The 18109-nt window shown below is 44.4% G+C and overlaps 1 long non-coding RNA gene across 1 annotated transcript in view; it reads right to left on the bottom strand.

Moving 5' to 3' along the window:
- LOC138771403 (uncharacterized) overlaps positions 1 to 17731 on the bottom strand; it is a 106541-nt gene extending 88810 nt beyond the window's left edge. Inside the window, exons 1-2 of the long non-coding RNA XR_011359610.1 lie at positions 17642 to 17731; positions 16056 to 16160 (exon numbers count right to left, since the gene is read on the bottom strand). This is a non-coding gene — a long non-coding RNA (uncharacterized lncRNA). The remainder of the gene's footprint in view (positions 1 to 16055; positions 16161 to 17641) is intronic.
- Positions 17732 to 18109: the final 378 nt, after the last annotated feature.

Raw genomic sequence — 18109 nt, 5'->3', positions numbered from 1 at the left:
ATCACTTATATATTTATTAATGTACAGAGAGAAGATGTGATTCTCTGCACTGTAGCACAAATCTTTTGCTGCGTCAAAGAAAAGGAACTCACCAGCTTATATCTATGGGAATTAGCAGCCCTGAATCAGACCTCATGTGCCAGGAACATGCTCCTCTATTTTCTTGTCATGCAGCTAGTAACAGAATCCTTAAAGCGACTCTGTACCCACAATCTGACCCCCTGTGTCCTAACTTTGCACCACCCCTCCATCCCTCCTCCCCACCCTCTTCATTATTAGGAATGCCACTGGAACATTTTCTCCTGTCTGAACATTGCACAGGTGCCTTAACGATCCAGCCCATGTTCAGTATTCACACAGGTGAGGAATAGGAGACAATCTGCCTGGAGCATTCCCAATGATGAGGAGGGCAGGGAAGAGGGATGGAGAGGTTGTGCAACCTAATGCATACGCAATCTAAGCCCTGGCCGTTGGGCACAGGGCTGCCAGTTTAAAAGTAGTTTTTTTGGACAATAACTGCATCAGATTTGCTTTACGGTGTGATCACACGTACCGGATTCGCAGTGGATTTCACGCTGCGAGTTCACAGTAAAATCTGCTGTGGATCCCAAACTGTCATGTGCAATGAGATTGCATACTTACAGTGGGATTGTCATCCCGCTGTATGTAAATTCTGGCCCCCTTAACTTGCCGATGCCCGGAGCATACTGTACCTGCTCCGCGTTCCGGCTGTATCTGCGGCTTCTGTAGGTCCCGCCCAGCCAATCAGTGACTGCGGGGCCTAGCACTGATTGGCTGAGTGGGACCTATGGAGAACGATACAGCCGGAGTGCGGACCAGGTAGAGTATGCTCCGGGCGTCGGTGGGTTAAGGGACCTCATTGAAAATGACGAGCTCACAGCGTAAAATCCGCTAAGGATCCGGTGCTTTCCGGCTTCGAGGTGTAACAGTGACTTTTACTGGCAGATAAAGGCCATGTTCACACAATGTACGTTTTGTATAAATCACGGCCGTTGTTGCAATTTGCAACACCCATGATTTACACAAAACATACGTTGTATTGTGAATAAATGGAATCCCGTCTGGAGCGTATACACATAGTATACGTTGGCCGCGCATTGCTATTACATGCATCGATGCACAGTTGGCAGCCCATGATTTTAGGTGTGGGCCTAAAGAAAGGATTAGCCAATGTTCGTTTGATTATCGGTTGTCTCTATTACATGAAGTGATAACCATGATTATCGCTCTGTGTAATGGGGCCCTTGGTGTGGAGGGATTATTTGGGCCTTGCATAGTACTGTCACTTTGTTAGTGCAATACCGTTTATTTATATATTATATATATATATATATATATAATGTGCAAAAAAGGGGTCCGTGGAGCCTCAGTTACGAGTCTCAAAACACGGGAATAGCCAGATATCCCTCTCTCAAGAGAAGGAAGCCCATTGCCAAGGGGTGCCTCCTAGTGGGGAGAGCACCAAACCACCCTGATACGTAGTCCCTCAGGTCCTCACTCTGTTGCAAGCTTTAGGACCTAAATAGGGAAACACCAGGGTGGCCCCTGTGAGTCAAAGTCTAACTCTGTGGCGAGTATAACGACATAAGACAAGGGTTACCAAGGCTAGGCATCCATCCACAGACTGCAGTTTCGGGGTATTTGCCCCTCGTCAGTGTGGAGCAGGATTCTGGCTACTGGGGCAATGATAAATAGACCAACAAAACACAACAATCACTGAACTCAGGGAGAACAGTGAAAAATTCCAATGGAGTACTCATTTACGAGTCTCCATTGATATTATGTATATATATATATATATATATATATATATATATATACACTCACCGGCCACTTTATTAGGTACACCTGTCCAACTGCACGTTACCACTTAATTTCTAATCAGCCAATCACATGGCGGCATGCATTTAGGCATGTAGACATGGTCAAGACAATCTCCTGCAGTTCAAACCGAGCATCAGTATGGGGAAGAAAGGTGATTTGAGTGCCTTTGAATGTGGCATGGTTGTTGGTGCCAGAAGGGCTGGTCTGAGTATTTCAGAAACTGCTGATCTACTGGGATTTTCACGCACAACCATCTCTAGGGTTTACAGAGAATGGTCCGAAAAAGAAAAAACATCCAGTGAGCGGCAGTTCTGTGGGCGGAAATGCCTTGTTGATGCCAGAGGTCAGAGGAGAATGGGCAGACTGGTTCGAGCTGATAGAAAGGCAACAGTGACTCAAATAGCCAACCGTTACAACCAAGGTAGGCAGAAGAGCATCTCTGAACGCACAGTACGTTGAACTTTGAGGCAGATGGACTACAGCAGCAGAAGACCACACCGGGTGCCACTCCTTTCAGCTAAGAACAGGAAACTGAGGCTACAATTTGCACAAGCTCATCGAAATTGGAAAGTAGAAGATTGGAAAAATGTTGCCTGGTCTGATGAGTCTCGATTTCTGCTGCGACATTCGGATGGTAGGGTCAGAATTTGGCGTCAACAACATGAAAGCATGGATCCATCCTGCCTTGTATCAACGGTTCAGGCTGGTGATGGTGGTGTCATGGTGTGGGGAATATTTTCTTGGCACTCTTTGGGCCCCTTGGTACCAATTGAACATCGTTGCAACGCCACAGCCTACCTGAGTATTGTTGCTGACCATGTCCATCCCTTTATGACCACAATGTACCCAACATCTGATGGCTACTTTCAGCAGGGTAATGCGCCATGTCATAAAGCTAGAATCATCTCAGACTGGTTTCTTGAACATGACAATGAGTTCACTGTACTCAAATGGCCTCCACAGTCACCAGATCTCATTCCAATAGAGCATCTTTGGGATGTGGTGGAACGGGAGATTCGCATCATGGATGTGCAGCCGACAAATCTGCGGCAACTGTGTGATGCCATCATGTCAATATGGACCAAAATCTCTGAGGAAGCTTCCAGCACCTTGTTGAATCTATGCCACGAAGAATTGAGGCAGTTCTGAAGGCAAAAGGGGGTCCAACCCGTTACTAGCATGGTGTACCTAATAAAGTGGCCGGTGAGTGTATATATATAGATATTTTTTATTGTTTCATAATTATGCTGTCTTCTGTAAATGAGGATCGTGCCTGAGGATCGTGCCGCTGATCTTCTGAGATCCTACCAATGCCCCTGAGTACATTTTGCATGGGATGAGCTTTTTATATTGTATTTGTAAAATGTACAGATGTTTGCCCAAACTCAGTATAACTTCAATGCTAATAATGTCCTTAATTTATAAATATAGTTGGTTGTTTCTTCAAATCAAAGCAATAAATAAGCAATTTCTTGCGATGGCGTTAGAGATGACCGTCAGATCAGGAGGATTCTACATTAGGAGTTGCTATGGAAATTATATTTAATTTGCTTAGAAGTTAAATGCTAAGATAGAAGAAATATTGTCACATCTGATTTACTAATAGTAGCTTTCATATTGCAGCTCAGGAGTGGTTTTCTTTGGTTTTATAGGAAAGAATAGTTGTGGATACAGTGAATATAGAGACTGTCTCACAAATGAATCCAGCCATAGGGGCTTCATATTTGTTTGCTGTACACAATATTGACGGAATCTTCCTTCCTATAATATACTGTATGGACAATAGTAAGAATCAAATTAATCAGCAAGAGCTTCGGGCTATGTTCACACACTAGCAAAGTAGAGCCGTAAAATAGTTATAAAACTAAAAAGTGCTACATTAAAGGGGTACTCCGGAAAACTTTTTAAATGTTGTTGCCCTTATATAGAACATAATAAAGAGCCTATTCTTATTTCACCGCTCTACCCCAGTGTCTTTCTGTGATGTCTTCGGGTCTGCTACTAAATGCTCTGCCGCCACTTCTGGGACAGCCTTGTCTCAGCAGAGACAGCCCGCTCAACCAATCACTGGCCGCAGCGATGTCCTGATTCAGTAAGTGATTGGCTGAGTGGGCTCTAACTGCCGGGATGAGCCTCGGAAGTGGTGGTGGGATCATTAATTGGGGAAACCTGAAAAGAGCACAGGAGGACCCTGGAGGGAGCATGGCGAGGTAAGAATAAAATACTATAGGCTTTTTAAAAAAAAATCTGTATAAGGGCAGCAACATACAGTATAAAAAATGTGAAAGGGCCAGAGTACCTGTCACGTCAGGGAGATACAGTGAGCCAAGCCCTCTGTCCCCTCATACTCAATGTGCGGCCCTTAGGTAGCAGACGCCCCCCACTGGGCGACGGTGCTGGGACTGTCAAGGGAGAGTAGTCAGCAGTCCTCATCACAAACCAATCGGGTATGTATGAGCCACAAATTAGAACCAGATAGGCAGATAGCATGCCACAGGTCAAAACCAAAAGAACAATGCAGTACAAAGTCAGAACCCAAGGGAATACTATATAACAAGCCGGGGTCAGAAAGACAGTCAGGAGTGAGATACAAAATCGGAATACAAGAAGAGGTCAGAAACACAGGAAACCGCTGGTGATGCAAAGCATGCCCAAACTATGGGAGATAGCTGCAAATTTGAATATCCCGACCCTCATTTGTAGAGAGCGCCAGGCGGCTTTTGATTGGCCCCCGCCGCCGGATCACTGGGGCCGGCCACAACTACCCCCGGTTGCCTGACGACGGGTACTGGGATGTGTGTTATAATGTGTGAACAGATGGCTGTTTTTCCATAGACTTTAATCAGCACATTATTAGATAGGAAAAACGGCTGTATTATTTCTTCTATATTACGGATGTATTTTGCTTTTATTTTACTATGTGCGGACCTAGCCTCTTATAGCTTTATTAAAAGCACATGTCAATGGCTAATCTTATAAAGGACACACAAATGAACGATAATCTGCAGAATGTATTACGTCCACTAGGAAAAATGATCAATTTTGCACACGTTAAAGCTGCGGTTGCCTTTAAACTTTTCATATACTGAGCTGATAATCTTACAAATGGATTTTCAGTCAATTGCTTTCAGTAAGATCCCACACACGCTAACAAGCCTCATTTATTTTCTGCAGGCAGAACAGCAGCAAAGCGTACTCACACTATTAATAAATGTGCTTTGTGTGAACTTACCAACTCGCTGTGATTTCACATTTGTGAACTCTGAGGGCAACTATCAGATGTATCAGTCTGTGCAGGTGATCTAATTGTTGCTATGGTCTAAACGCCGTGCCCACATAAACATCATTCTGCCCGTAGCACAATATCTAGCGTCGCCTAAGGAATGATAAGAATTCTTGCTATCTGTACAATCAGTACAACATTATCAACATATTATATACATATATGTTACTGAAACTGTCCCACTAGGTAAAAATAAGGGCAAATTATGGCACTGTTTCCACTTTGGCTGGAGCGTATCACATGGCTTCCAGCTTGCTCCGCCCTGATTGGCGCTGCGCTGGTGCGCATGCACATCAGCAGCCTTTTTTTCTGACATTCACTGCACCCGGACCCGGAAGCGAGGACGCGGCCGGCGGGAAATTTGAACGACGATCATCACCAGTGGGATAGTAAGTATATTTTATATGTGTGTCTGTTTGTTTGTTTTTTGTGTGGCCACTGCACTACCCCTTTAAGATTTTAAAGGAGAAGTCTGATGAAAATTTTTAGTAAAGTATTGTATTGCCCCCCAAAAGTTATACAAATCCCCAATATACACTTATTACAGGAAATGCTTATAAAGTGCTTTTTTCCCTGCACTTACTACTGCATCAAGGCTTCACTACCTGAATAACATGGTGATGTCACTTCCTGGATAACATGGTGATGTCACTTCCTGGATAACATGGTGATGTCACTTCCTGGATAACATGGTGATGTCACTTTCTGGATAACATGGTGATGTCACTTCCTGGATAAAATGGTGATGTCACACCCCGACTCCCAGAGCTGTGCGGGCTGTGGCTGCTGGAGAGGATGATGGCAGAGGGACACTGAGGGACACAGGGCACTGGAGGGACACTGAGCATCCCCCTGCCATCATCCTCTCCAGCAGCCACTGCCTACACAGCTCTGGGAGTCGGGGCGTGACATCACCATTTTAGCCAGGAAGTGACCACCATTTTATCCAGGAAGTGACATCACCATGTTATCCAGGAAGTGAAGCCTTGCTGCAGTAGTAAGTGCAGGGAAAAAAACACTTTATAAGCATTTCCCGTAATAAGTGTATACTGGTAATTTGTATAACTTTTGGGGGGCAATACAATACTTTAATAAACTTTTCACTGGACTTCTCCTTTAATTCTTTTCGAGGCTTTAAAATAAACTGAAATTTGTGGCCTTTACAGTCATCTATACTGTTATACAAAGGTATACAAGGTTTAATAACAACAGTGTGTATACACTAAACCTATTCTAAATTATATAGTGTCTGAGTATGTGCCATCCCTCTAACTTCTCTCCCTTATGTGACCCTGTTCGAGAACAATATTGTCTCATTAGAAAGCAGCACTTATGTAGGCCAGGCTGGATAAACCTCCTTTAATCCTTCTAGCCCATGAATGAAATGTAGACGGAATCAGATCACTTTCTCAACAGCATTACCAAGCCACTTCTGCTAGTCTGTCGGCTGATAAGCTTTCTCTGGTTAGTGTTTTTAAGCCAAAGGTGACATTGGGAGCTGCGGAGAGGGTAAGGGCTATGTTCCCATAATGCACCAGTCCCCACTAGCCATCACACCCTTGGGGATAGTGCTCTGCAACCACAGCTTCTTACTGGAATAGCAAGTCATTAATAAGCTTCACTATACTGTAAAATGATAGTAAGATGTGTAGCGTTTCATGTACAGTACTATAGTATGGCAGAATGATTGATTTTGTGTATGTGCATCTACGTCTGTACTCTATAAAACAATGCATGCAATAAACCGGCCGCATAAGAGAATAATAAGAAAATCAACCTTACTGTAATTAAAGGGACATTAGTGTAAAGGTACAGAATTTGCATTGCTAAGTGACGTATCAATGTTTCAGCCGATTTCACACACCAAATTTAACCCTTTAAGTATACTATGGGTAAGGAGATTATCTTTAGCTCCAACATAACAACAATCTGTTCAAATCGAATCAATCCATATAGCCATCATTTATCTTTCTAATGTAAAACCTCTCTATTATGGTTGGCTTGGGGCATCCATCATTGGCTGATTATTGCGGTTTGTTCCTGCTAATGGCGGCTTAGGGCATCAATCATTGGCTGATTACCAGTGCGGGGCGTGATACTGTGTAACCTTTAAATAACAGGAGCGTAGGGAGTGGGAAGAGCTCCTAGTTTCTGACATGACATAGCGTCTAGGAACAATGAGCCAACCCTCTGTAAAGAGTTAAAGGAAAAAGAGAGAGAGAGGGGACCAACTGGTACCAGAAAGTTTCATAAAGATTTGTAATTTACAAATCTCTTGTCTTCCAGGACTTATCAGCTGCGGTATGACCTGCAGGAAGTGGTGTATTCTTTACAGTCTGACACGGTGCTCTCTGCTGCCACCTCTGTCTGTCTGGTCAGGAACTGTTCAGAGCAGTAGCGAATCCCCACAACTCCTTCTCTAGACAGTTCCTGTTTTTGACAGAGTGGACAGCACAGAGCTGCAAAGAAAACTCTACTGCCTGCAGGACATACAGCAATAGAAAAGTACTGGATTGCTTCAGTGTTTTTTTTTTTTTTACAAAACTTTCTGGTACTAGTTGATTTAGAAATATTTTTTTCTCCAGAGTATCACTTTAACAAAAATCGATGCATTCCAAACCTGCAGTCTATCAACTTTTCTGTGCAATTGTGCTTAAAAAGTTGATGTTTTTAGCCATAGCCTGTATCCCAGTTTTCCAGGTGGTCCTCCGGCTGTATCCACCCTCTCCACGGAGCGGGCAGACAGCGGGAATCATTGCCGAGAGTTCAGGTTCGTACGAACCCGAACCTCGGCAGGTTCAGACCATTCCTAGTTTTTATGCTTATCATATAATTATTATAAAAGGATAAGTCCAGCGGATTATAAAATCCAGCAGAAGGAAGTTGACAACAGGTACTAACTTACCTCTCCCCGTGCCCGCGGTGAGCGCTGGGACAGGCTTTGGGACCCCCGCCGGGCTACAGGATCTCCGGAGCTGACACACCACAACCCAGCTGATGGACTGGACTTAACAAGGGGTATACCCATTTAAATGTCGCTGTCAAAACTGTAAGCAGCATTTAAATGACAATAAAAACTCATCAGTGGTGGTTCAATGGCAGGATCGCCCCCCTGCAGTGTGATCGCAGGGGTGGGGTGGTGATCTGTTATACATACTGACCAGGCTGTTCCTGACTCACTTATTGCTTCAGGCTGTCTTTAAAAGCCTGATGCAATCGAGCCCAGATTACATAGATCAATGTAGTATATAGGTAGTGTATTGATCCCTATGGGCAAAGAGTCTCCCTGGGGGGACTACAAATTAATGTAAAAAAAAAAAAGTTTTTGATAAAAAAAAAAACCCTTCTCATATTAAAAGTTTAAATTGCCCTCCTTTTCCCATTTTATAAATAAATGTAAAAAAAAAAAACACATTCCACATGTGGAATCACCTGATTTAATAAATTATCACAGTACACAGTACTCGCACAGTAAATGTCGTAGGGGGGGGGGAACTGCACTTTTACCTCACATAACATCCAGAATTTTTTTTAATAAAAAGTAATCAAAAAGTTTCATGTATGCAAACAAGCTACGGATAGAAACTACATATCATAGTGTGACGTTCGTTTACAGTGGTGTAACTGCCCTGCTGGTGAGCAAAGACAGATGGCTCTTCACAGGTTAGCTGGAACAGCACAACTCCACTGTAGTGGTTGGCTGAGGTATAGCTCTGCCCTGTGGTAGTCTGTCGTGACACCAGTGCCGGTTAGGCACACAGGTATGGTGGCACACCTGCTTTTATTTGGAGCTGGCTATACCTTTTTCCCCTGTGGACAGTGGCCTGCCAGGCTGTTTCAGGGTCCCTTGGGCAATTGTCACGGTGGTCTGGAGTGGAGTAGTGGCCCGCCCCGACTATTGGCACTGCCACCCACAGAAAGGGGAGATAACCCAAGGATAACTTGATACAGGAGAATACAGAATAGTTTAGTCTTGATAAGTTACTTAATACTTTAGAGTCCAGATCTGTACTGAGAGTAGAAGGAATGATACAGCCATGCTGACTGAGTTGTTTGATGAGACGTGGAAAGAGGATCAGAAGAGAGGAGAGGAGAATGTCGAGAGTCCCAACCCAAGTAGTACTGTGCTCTGCCAGAACTTCAGAGGTAGAATAAGTAGAATACTTGAAAGTAGAAAGAATACTTGTGCCCGTGTTTTGACTCTTTGGTCTTTGCACCACCTAACTAATGTCAGGTGACCCGTCCTAGAGGGTGACACAAGCCCTAGACCTTGTTACCGGGATGAGCAGAGTGAGTTCTGTGATCACACCCGTGCTGCGAGATAGAGTGCATAGGTTTCTTGCAACTTTGCTCTATCCGGATCAGTTCCTTTACTTCGTTGTGAATACTGTCCTGCACCGTGCTCCTCTTTGTCCACGGCGTGGGTTAGGATGATCCCTGACTTGTCCTCTCTAGTAGTGACTTAACACTGCATAGTGTGAAGTAGAGCTGCTTGATGAGAAACTGTTGAGATTCTCCTACCTCTACAGAGTCTAAGACAAAAGATCCCACACTTCCTCTACCCATGTGACTTCCTTCCTACAGCATGTGTAAACTGTGCTGTGAGTGGGTGAGGGGTGTGTGTAGAGAATTGAGATGATAAGTTAAGAGAAGAAAGAACTCTCATTTGTGTACATATCCATGTGGTACATAAGCAAACAATAATCCTTTGGTTACTACAGCTGTGCAATATCTAAATACAAACACTTATAACAACGACATCTAGTGGCAAACCTTTGGTACTGCTACATTACCACTTACACTGTTAAAGGGGTTGTCCAGTGTGGGGGCACTTTTTTGGGGGGACCACTCATCTCCAGCGGCGGCTCACTCATCGCGGCGCTCCGGTCCCTGGTTCCCGGCCACTTCCGGGTGTCTGACGTCGCCCGAGACGCTACGTATCAGGGCCGCTCAGCCACTCAGTGAAAGAGGCGGGATCCGAGCGGACTTCACACGAATCCTGCCTCCTTCACTGAGTGGCTGAGCGGCCCTGACACATTGCATCTCAGTCGGTGTCAGTAGTAGTTAAAAACCCTGAAAAACGCGATTCCGAAACCACGCTCCCCAAGATGGGGGCGTCTTCAGGTTTAGTGCCTAGGGCAGCAGCAGCTGTTAATACGGCCCTGTCTGTAACCTCTACAGAGGTAATTTTAGAGGAAGAAAGTGGATATAAACTGTGACCCTCACCTATTGTGAATGGTGGATTCTGTGTCACCTTTTACTGTAATGTTCTCTGTGATACTAAGATGGCTGCAAAAAGGTATCAGTCTAGGTCAGATATTTTATAGATTTTGACACGCAAATTTTGACACTCAAAACTAAAAAAAAAAAGAAAAAAAAATTAAAAATACAGTACTGTAGAAAAGTTTTAGACAGGTGTGGAAAAAATATATAAGAATACTGTCAGAAATAGAAGGGTTAATAGCTTATTTGCATCAAGAAACAAAATGCAAAGTGAATGAATAGAAGAGAACTTTAAATCAGATTAGTTGGTTTGACCAACAGCACCAGTTCCTCTAGGTTTCTCACAGTTTTTGAAGGAACTCAGCAGGAAGACATCTTGGAAAAGTAACCTAAATCTTCTGTATATGTTGCTGCTCAAATCCTTTTGTCTCTTCATTTTTTGAGACACCTTGTTCTTCTTTGCATTGAAGATAGTTCCAAGTGACATTGGCTGGATGTTTGGGAATTTGCCCTACTGCACAATAAGGTCTTAGGTCTCCATAACTGCCATGGCAAGTCTGCTAGTACAACCTGCCATAATCTATCCTACTAGAGAGCTAATACATAAGTATTGCCTTGATCTATATAAGCATATGAATGATCGCTTATAAATGTCCACTGTGTGGACTAAAAATGTGTAAACAAAAAAAAAATTAATTAATAAGAGAATCTTAAATTTGGAAAACTGCATTGTTTTTGTTTTTTCTTTTTTTTTGCTGTGTATTTTATGGAAAAGTGAAGGTTGTCATTGTGGTAAAAAGGTGAGAAGGAAAATGTTTAACCACAAAAATGAAAATTCGCTGTGTCATGAAGGGGAAAATAAAATGTTATTGATCCCATGCTGTCAATTGTGCCAATGAATACAAATATCAAATGCCAACATTGCTGATTTGTAGTTACATGATATACTGTACATGATAAAAATGGAAAAAGGGGTGATTTGAACTTTTAAATCAGCAGATTACTTTATCTTTTATACTTTTAAATATCTCCTAGGGGACATCTACATGCATCCATTAGATTGCTCCTGAACCCGCTCCATATGCAAAAACCACTTAGCTATAATAAAAAGCCTGTTGACATTCATTTGGACGATGACGCCAACAATAGTATATACATGCAGGCACTCCAGTCTTTCTAATGCAAACATGGGCTTAGCAATAAGAACCAACAGTTCATCACATCATGGGGGTACTCTGCTGAAGTCACATGCGATCAATCCAAAGAATAGATGTCAGTAGCGGCACTCACCAGCTTAATCCAAACGCTTTATTCGTGGCAGGTAACAGACAAAATACAGTGCGATCCAAGGAAAAGAGCCTCTCTTCCTTGGATTGCACTGTATTTTGTCTGTTACCTGCTTTGAATAAAGTGTTTGAACTAAGCTGGTGAGTGCCACTACTGACATGTATTCTTAGGATTAAATCATTTAGAGGATAGTTGGGTTCATGCAACTGGAATCCATAAGTAGGGAGTGTTCACAGCTGTTGACATAAGGAGCTGGCAGAGCTATATGTTCTTGATATCATGTTACATGGGATATACTGATTATGCCTCATATTTTGTCCAGGTGGGATTGGCAGTGGCGGCTCTGATCCTCTGTGCCATTTAGTATAATTTCACTGTGTTACTGCATGATTTTTGTAAAGACGCTGCAGTACTGCAATGAAACTCCAACATGTATGAATTAGTGTTGCACGATGCACCAAAATATCGATACTACTATCGATATTCAGGGCAAAAAAACGGTTCGGTACCAGGATTCCCTGGTATCGATACTTTATATTAAGCTGCGCAATAGCGCAGCTTAACATAAAGTATAGTGCAGAGAACACGGCCGGCAGCTAGCTGAGCGCCGGCCATGTTCTGTGTGCTGCCCGCCCGGCTCACCAGCTCTTGCTTCGTGCTGCCCGGTCCCGGGTGTCGTCGTTCCCCCAGCTCACCAGCTTCTGCTGCCCGGTCTGTGAACAGGAGCGGGGAGCTGCAAAGTAGGTCAGAGTGGTTCAGCGTGCCACAATCCATGTGACACGGTCGGGGGTTAACTCACTACCCACTGGCCGACCTCTCCTTTCCGCCCGGATAGGGCTGCATGCCGCTGTCACCATGGGGCGGAATTCATACTGGGCTGTGTTCCGATGGGACTCCCGGCCCCCGCACACAAGCCGCAGTCTCCTCACTACTTGCTTCTCGTCACTGTACATCGCCTGCTGTGTACGGAGCGGCTCGGCTGCTGCTGACACTTGACAGCGGCATCTACACAGTTAAATAGCGCTGTCAAAAGTGTCAGCAGCATCCGAGCCGCTCCGTACACAGCAGGCGATGTACAGTGACAAGAAGCAAGTAGTAAGGAGGCTGCGGCTTGTGTGCGGGGGCCGGGAGTCACAGTAAAGGGGGAAGGGAGGGGGAGTGACGCCGGGACCGAGCAGCATGGAGCAGAAGAGGCTGAGCCAGGATGTGAAGGTTCTGCTCCACTACAGCTATTACTATCCCCAACATACTATACTAGTGCTATGGGTCAGCACTAGTATAGTATGTTGGGGGTAGTAGTTGTATAGCTGACACATAACACTAGTATAGTATGTTGGGGGTAGTAGTTGTATAGCTGTGTGTCAGCCATACAACTACTATCCCCAATATATTATACTGTGCATCTGCCATACTATTACTCCCAACATACTATACTAGTGTTATGTGTCAGCCATAGAGCAAATTCCCCTAACATACTATACTGTGCATCTGCCATACTATACTAGTGCTATGTGTCAGCCATACAACAAATACCCCCAACATACTATACTGTGTCAGCCATACAACTACTACCCCTAACATACTATACTAGTGCTATGTGTCAGCCATACAACTACTACCCCCAATATACTATACTAGTGCTATGTGTCAGCCATACAACAAATACCCCCAACATACTATACTGTGTCAGCCATACAACTATTACCCCCAACATACTATACTGTGTCAGCAATACAACTACTACCCCTAACATACTATACTAGTGCTGTGTCAGCCATACAACTACTACCCCCAATATACTATACTAGTGTTATGTGTCAGCCATAGATCAAATACCCCCAACATACTATATTGTGCATCTGCCATACTACTACCCCCAACATACTATACCAGTGCTATGTGTCAGCCATACAACAAATACCCCCAACATACTATACTGTGTCAGCCATACAACTACTACCCCTAACATACTATACTGTGTCAGCCTTACTACTACTACCCTCAACATACTATATGGTGTGTCAGCCATACAACTACTACCCCTAACATACTATACTGTGTGTTAGCCATACAACTACTACCCTCAACATACTATATGGTGTGTCAGCCATACAACTACTACCCCTAACATACTATACTGTGTGTTAGCCATACAACTACTACCCTCAACATACTATATGGTGTGTCAGCCATACAACTACTACCCCTAACATACTAAACTGTGTGTCAGCCATACAACTACTACCCTCAACATACTATATGGTGTGTCAGCCATACAACTACTACCCCCAACATACTATGCTGTGAGTCAGCCATACTACTTCTACCCCCAACTACTATAATAAAAACAAAAAAGGGGGAAATATTGGCATCATAGCCTGTGTAAATGCATGTAATGCGTGTAAGTTGTAAATTAAAAGGAACATATATTGTACCTTTGTAATAGTACCGACCTGAAGAATATAGATGACATGTGAGGTATATTACATGGTGAACATTGTATATGCAGTCGGGGGAGTGGGGGTGGGGCACTTTAAAGAATTATTATGGGCGGGTTATACGCTAAGTATCGAAATGGTATTGAGTATCAAAATAAAACAGTTGGTATTGGTATAGAACTCAAAATTCTGGTATCGTGACATCCCTAGTATGAATATAGCCCTAATTTCACTGCAGACTTTTGCACAATCAGTGAAGTTGCAGCAGCTGCTTTTGTCACTCCATGCCTGCTCAGGTGTAGGCTGGAGGGGCTGGTCAGAGATGGTGAATCACTCAGGGGATTGGGGGATCCAGCCAAGCCTCCTGTGACATCCCGCCCTGCCCCCTGTCTGCATCATCAGCCTGTGCTCAGCAAACACACACAATGTGAGACAGAGCCATGAAAGATTTGTTTCTTAGGGTGGGAGAGCAGTGGGAGCAGGAGACAACATGGATTGGCACAGAGGCCATTTTTCTTTACTTCCTTGATGTCAATCAGCTACCAGGGTGGCAGAACTGCACAGATATAGTAATAAGTACATTATATAGAAACATCTATATAACTTTTAATGTATTTTTAATAGTAAAAAGTTTTCCCTATCTAGAGTTCCCTTTTAAGCTACTGGCCTCCACTTACAAGGTATAGCTGTTGTCTTTAGTATTCTGATGCTTTGACACCTCCTCGGACTTGCAAAACCGCCTGGTAGCAACCACATAAATGATTATTACTGGGATAAAAAAAAAAATCTGACTAATTACTTGCAGCAACAGATATAACCATATGTGTTATGTTAAAGGTTCATCCCGGCTTGTAGCACAACGTCTATAGTGAGATAAATCACTAATTAAAGGGGTTGTCCAATAATGGACATTCATCATTGCTATTGACAGGGTGGGTGATAAATGTCTGACTGCTGGAGGCCTCGCTGCTCGGACCCCAACCAATTATTAGCCTGAAGCCTTCTGTTTCTCCTTATGGAATATGGAAACCTTATGCAAAGATAACAAAAACTATATTTATTAACAAATACATGTCAGAAGGTTAGACATTTGGATCCATAGGAATGGGCTGCCATGCTGATTTATTACTATCTCATTGGGTGTTGAGACCCCCACTGATCGATAAAGTGAATGGGCAGCTATGCTTAGCTGAACACTGTGTACATTAGTCCTTGCTCATCACTAGTCTTCCTGTGACTGTACACCACTCATGCTGAGCACAGGTGAACAGGCACAGGGATCGGCTGTTCATTTTACTAATTGGCCACAGATGTGCAGCCCATTGTGATACCCAGGGCTGGTGTCAGCACAGGTCATACCCGGGCAAGTGCCAGGGCCCCAGCGCCTCCAGGGGCCTTGAGAGGGAGAGGGGCTCGGTGTTCTGATGTTTAGCCCCCTCACTGTAGTGCAGAATGAGTGCTGAACATCAGAAAACAGAGAAAGAGCAGGACCTGATAGCTTCCTGCAAAGAGAGGGGGGGATGAAGGACCTGATCACATGACCTGCAGGTCCTCAATACTACAGTGTGAAGATCGGACAGGCAGAGAGGAAGAGGGAACAGACTGAGCTGTAAGTGCTGTGTGTATGTGTGTGTGTGTCAGTCAGTAATGTGTGTCATACCTCCCAACTTTTGCTGAGAGGAAAGAGGGACAGTCACGGCAATGCACCACGCCCCCTATAGCCACGCCTTCCCCATAACCACGCCCCCATAGCCACACCATCATCTCCACGTCACTTATTACCATTATATAAAAAACAAATATTATCAGCACATCTTCACCACATAGTGACTTATACCCCCATACTATTACTACATAACATCCACTATACAAAGACCAGTATCTCCACTACACTGACCCATATGGAGGTAGATACAAATGGTGCACAGGCTCTGCACACCATCTACATGATTACAGTACAGCTACATTCAGTGACTCACAGGGGGCGTCTTCTCTGATCGGAATTGATCACTTTTTCTCTTCTTCTCCATCTGGTACAGTCCATCATGAAAACAACTCCTGGCAATACCTCGTCCCTGAAGAATCTGCCAGACAAATATTTTAGGCTTTTTGCTTTTGCACCATCTATACAAACTCCCCTTCTATATTGCTCTGCACTGTAACAGTGCTCACTCTATGCCACCCTGTAGGGTTTAGGCCTACTGTGGACCCTCAAATAGTACTTAGGCCCCTCTGTTCCCTCAAATAGTAGATAAGCCACCTCTGTGTCCTCATATAGTAGATACACCACCTCTGTGCCCTCAAATAGTAATAAGCAACCTCTGTGCCCTCATATAGTAGTAAGACCCCTCTGTCCTTCCCCATATAGTAGGTAAAACTCTGTCCCCTGGTAGTAGCAACCCCCCTCCCATGGTGTGTAAATAAACGTTCACATTTGTTTGGACTTTTGGATCTATCTATCTATCCATCTATCTATCTATCTACTTGAGGATGAGAGCAGCACTACTTCAAATTGTAGGTTATGCCAGCGGGTAAGACCTTAGACTCGGGTCCACAGTAATATATAAATGGATGAACCAGCAACACTCTGTTCTTATGAAGTTCAAAAACGTGAATATATTCCATGCCAAATGTGAGATGTTTCAACCCCCTTTCGCGGTCTTTTTCAAGCATGCTTTTTGAACTTCATAAGAACGGAGAGTTGCTGGTTCATCCATTTATCTATCTATCTCTCCTATCTTTTACATTTTTCAAGCCTTCATTTCATGCATTATAATAGACTTATACGTAAGGCTCCATTCACACAGCGTAAAACTGGCAGAATTCCACCATCCTCATTGTCATACTGACAGTCTATGGTAGGCTTGCGCGCCTCCTCTCTCCGCGCTGAGGAACGCCAGTTTTACTCCATGTGAACGGAGCCTAAAATATCCTATTGGTCACAGGATTGTGATCTCAATTTGTTCTGTTTTGTTGCTGATATCGTGTGCTGTGTAATGTACTAGTATGTCACCTCTGATGTGGACTATATCCCAGCCTTCTTCTACTGATACATCCAGCAGAGGTGACATCCTGCTACATTACAAAACAGAACAAAAAGAGATCACAATCTTGTGACAGATAGGACATTTACAGTAATATGGGTCTATTACACTGGGACATAAATTGCATATAGTGCAGTGAATATGGAATGTACAATAAAAGTTGTCTTCTTCCACTTGTGCAGACAGCACTTATGGGTTAATCCCCCCTCCCCCTCCCCTGCATTCAGGCTCACATGAAGCTTCTGCTGTAACACTATGCAGCAGCTCTGGCAGTCGGGACTGTGAGGAGGAGGAGGAGGAGGAGGAGAGCCTGGAGACAGTGCTGGGATAAGGCTGCCATGTCTCCACACTCCCCTCCTGTCAGTGCCCCCTGTGCTCCCTGTATGTTACAGCAGCAGGATCAGGGGAACAAGCCCAGGAGCACTGAGAGCAGGAGAAGGAGGGGGGAGAAGCACCATGTACTGCTGAGGGACCTGACAGAACCCCAGACACCTCCTCCCCAGGCCTCCCGCAGCACTCACCACTGCTCTGCTCTCCCTCGTAATGCAGGTCATGTGCTCTGCCCCCTCCCTGGACCCCGGCAGCCGTGCTCCTCCTCCAGCACCAGCTCTCACTGCCAGGTACTGATGCTATATAGGAGGCGCACCATAGACCTGTGTTAATCCAGCCCTGGCCGGAGCTATGGGGGAGAGAGCGGCCTCTTGTGGCCGGAGGCAGAATGACGCCTTTGGCCACAAGAGTTTTGGCAGAGCAGGAAGCCGATGTCTCCTGCTCTGCCAATGTAAGTGAGGTGCGGGGAAGGGGGGGCTGTCGCGGGACAGAGGGACATGACCCCAAAATCGGGATTGTCCCTTCGGATCCAGGACAGTTGGGAGGTATAATGTGTGTGTATGTATGTGTCAGTCAGTAATGTGTGTGTGTGTGTGTGTGTGTGTGTCTGTCAGTCAGTAATGTGTGTGTCTCAGTCATTAGGCTGGGTTCACACTATG

Source organism: Dendropsophus ebraccatus, chromosome 13 (genome assembly GCF_027789765.1).
Source record: "Dendropsophus ebraccatus isolate aDenEbr1 chromosome 13, aDenEbr1.pat, whole genome shotgun sequence".
Taxonomy (NCBI): Eukaryota; Metazoa; Chordata; class Amphibia; order Anura; family Hylidae; genus Dendropsophus; species Dendropsophus ebraccatus.
This window is presented reverse-complemented; position numbering and strand designations above follow the sequence as displayed.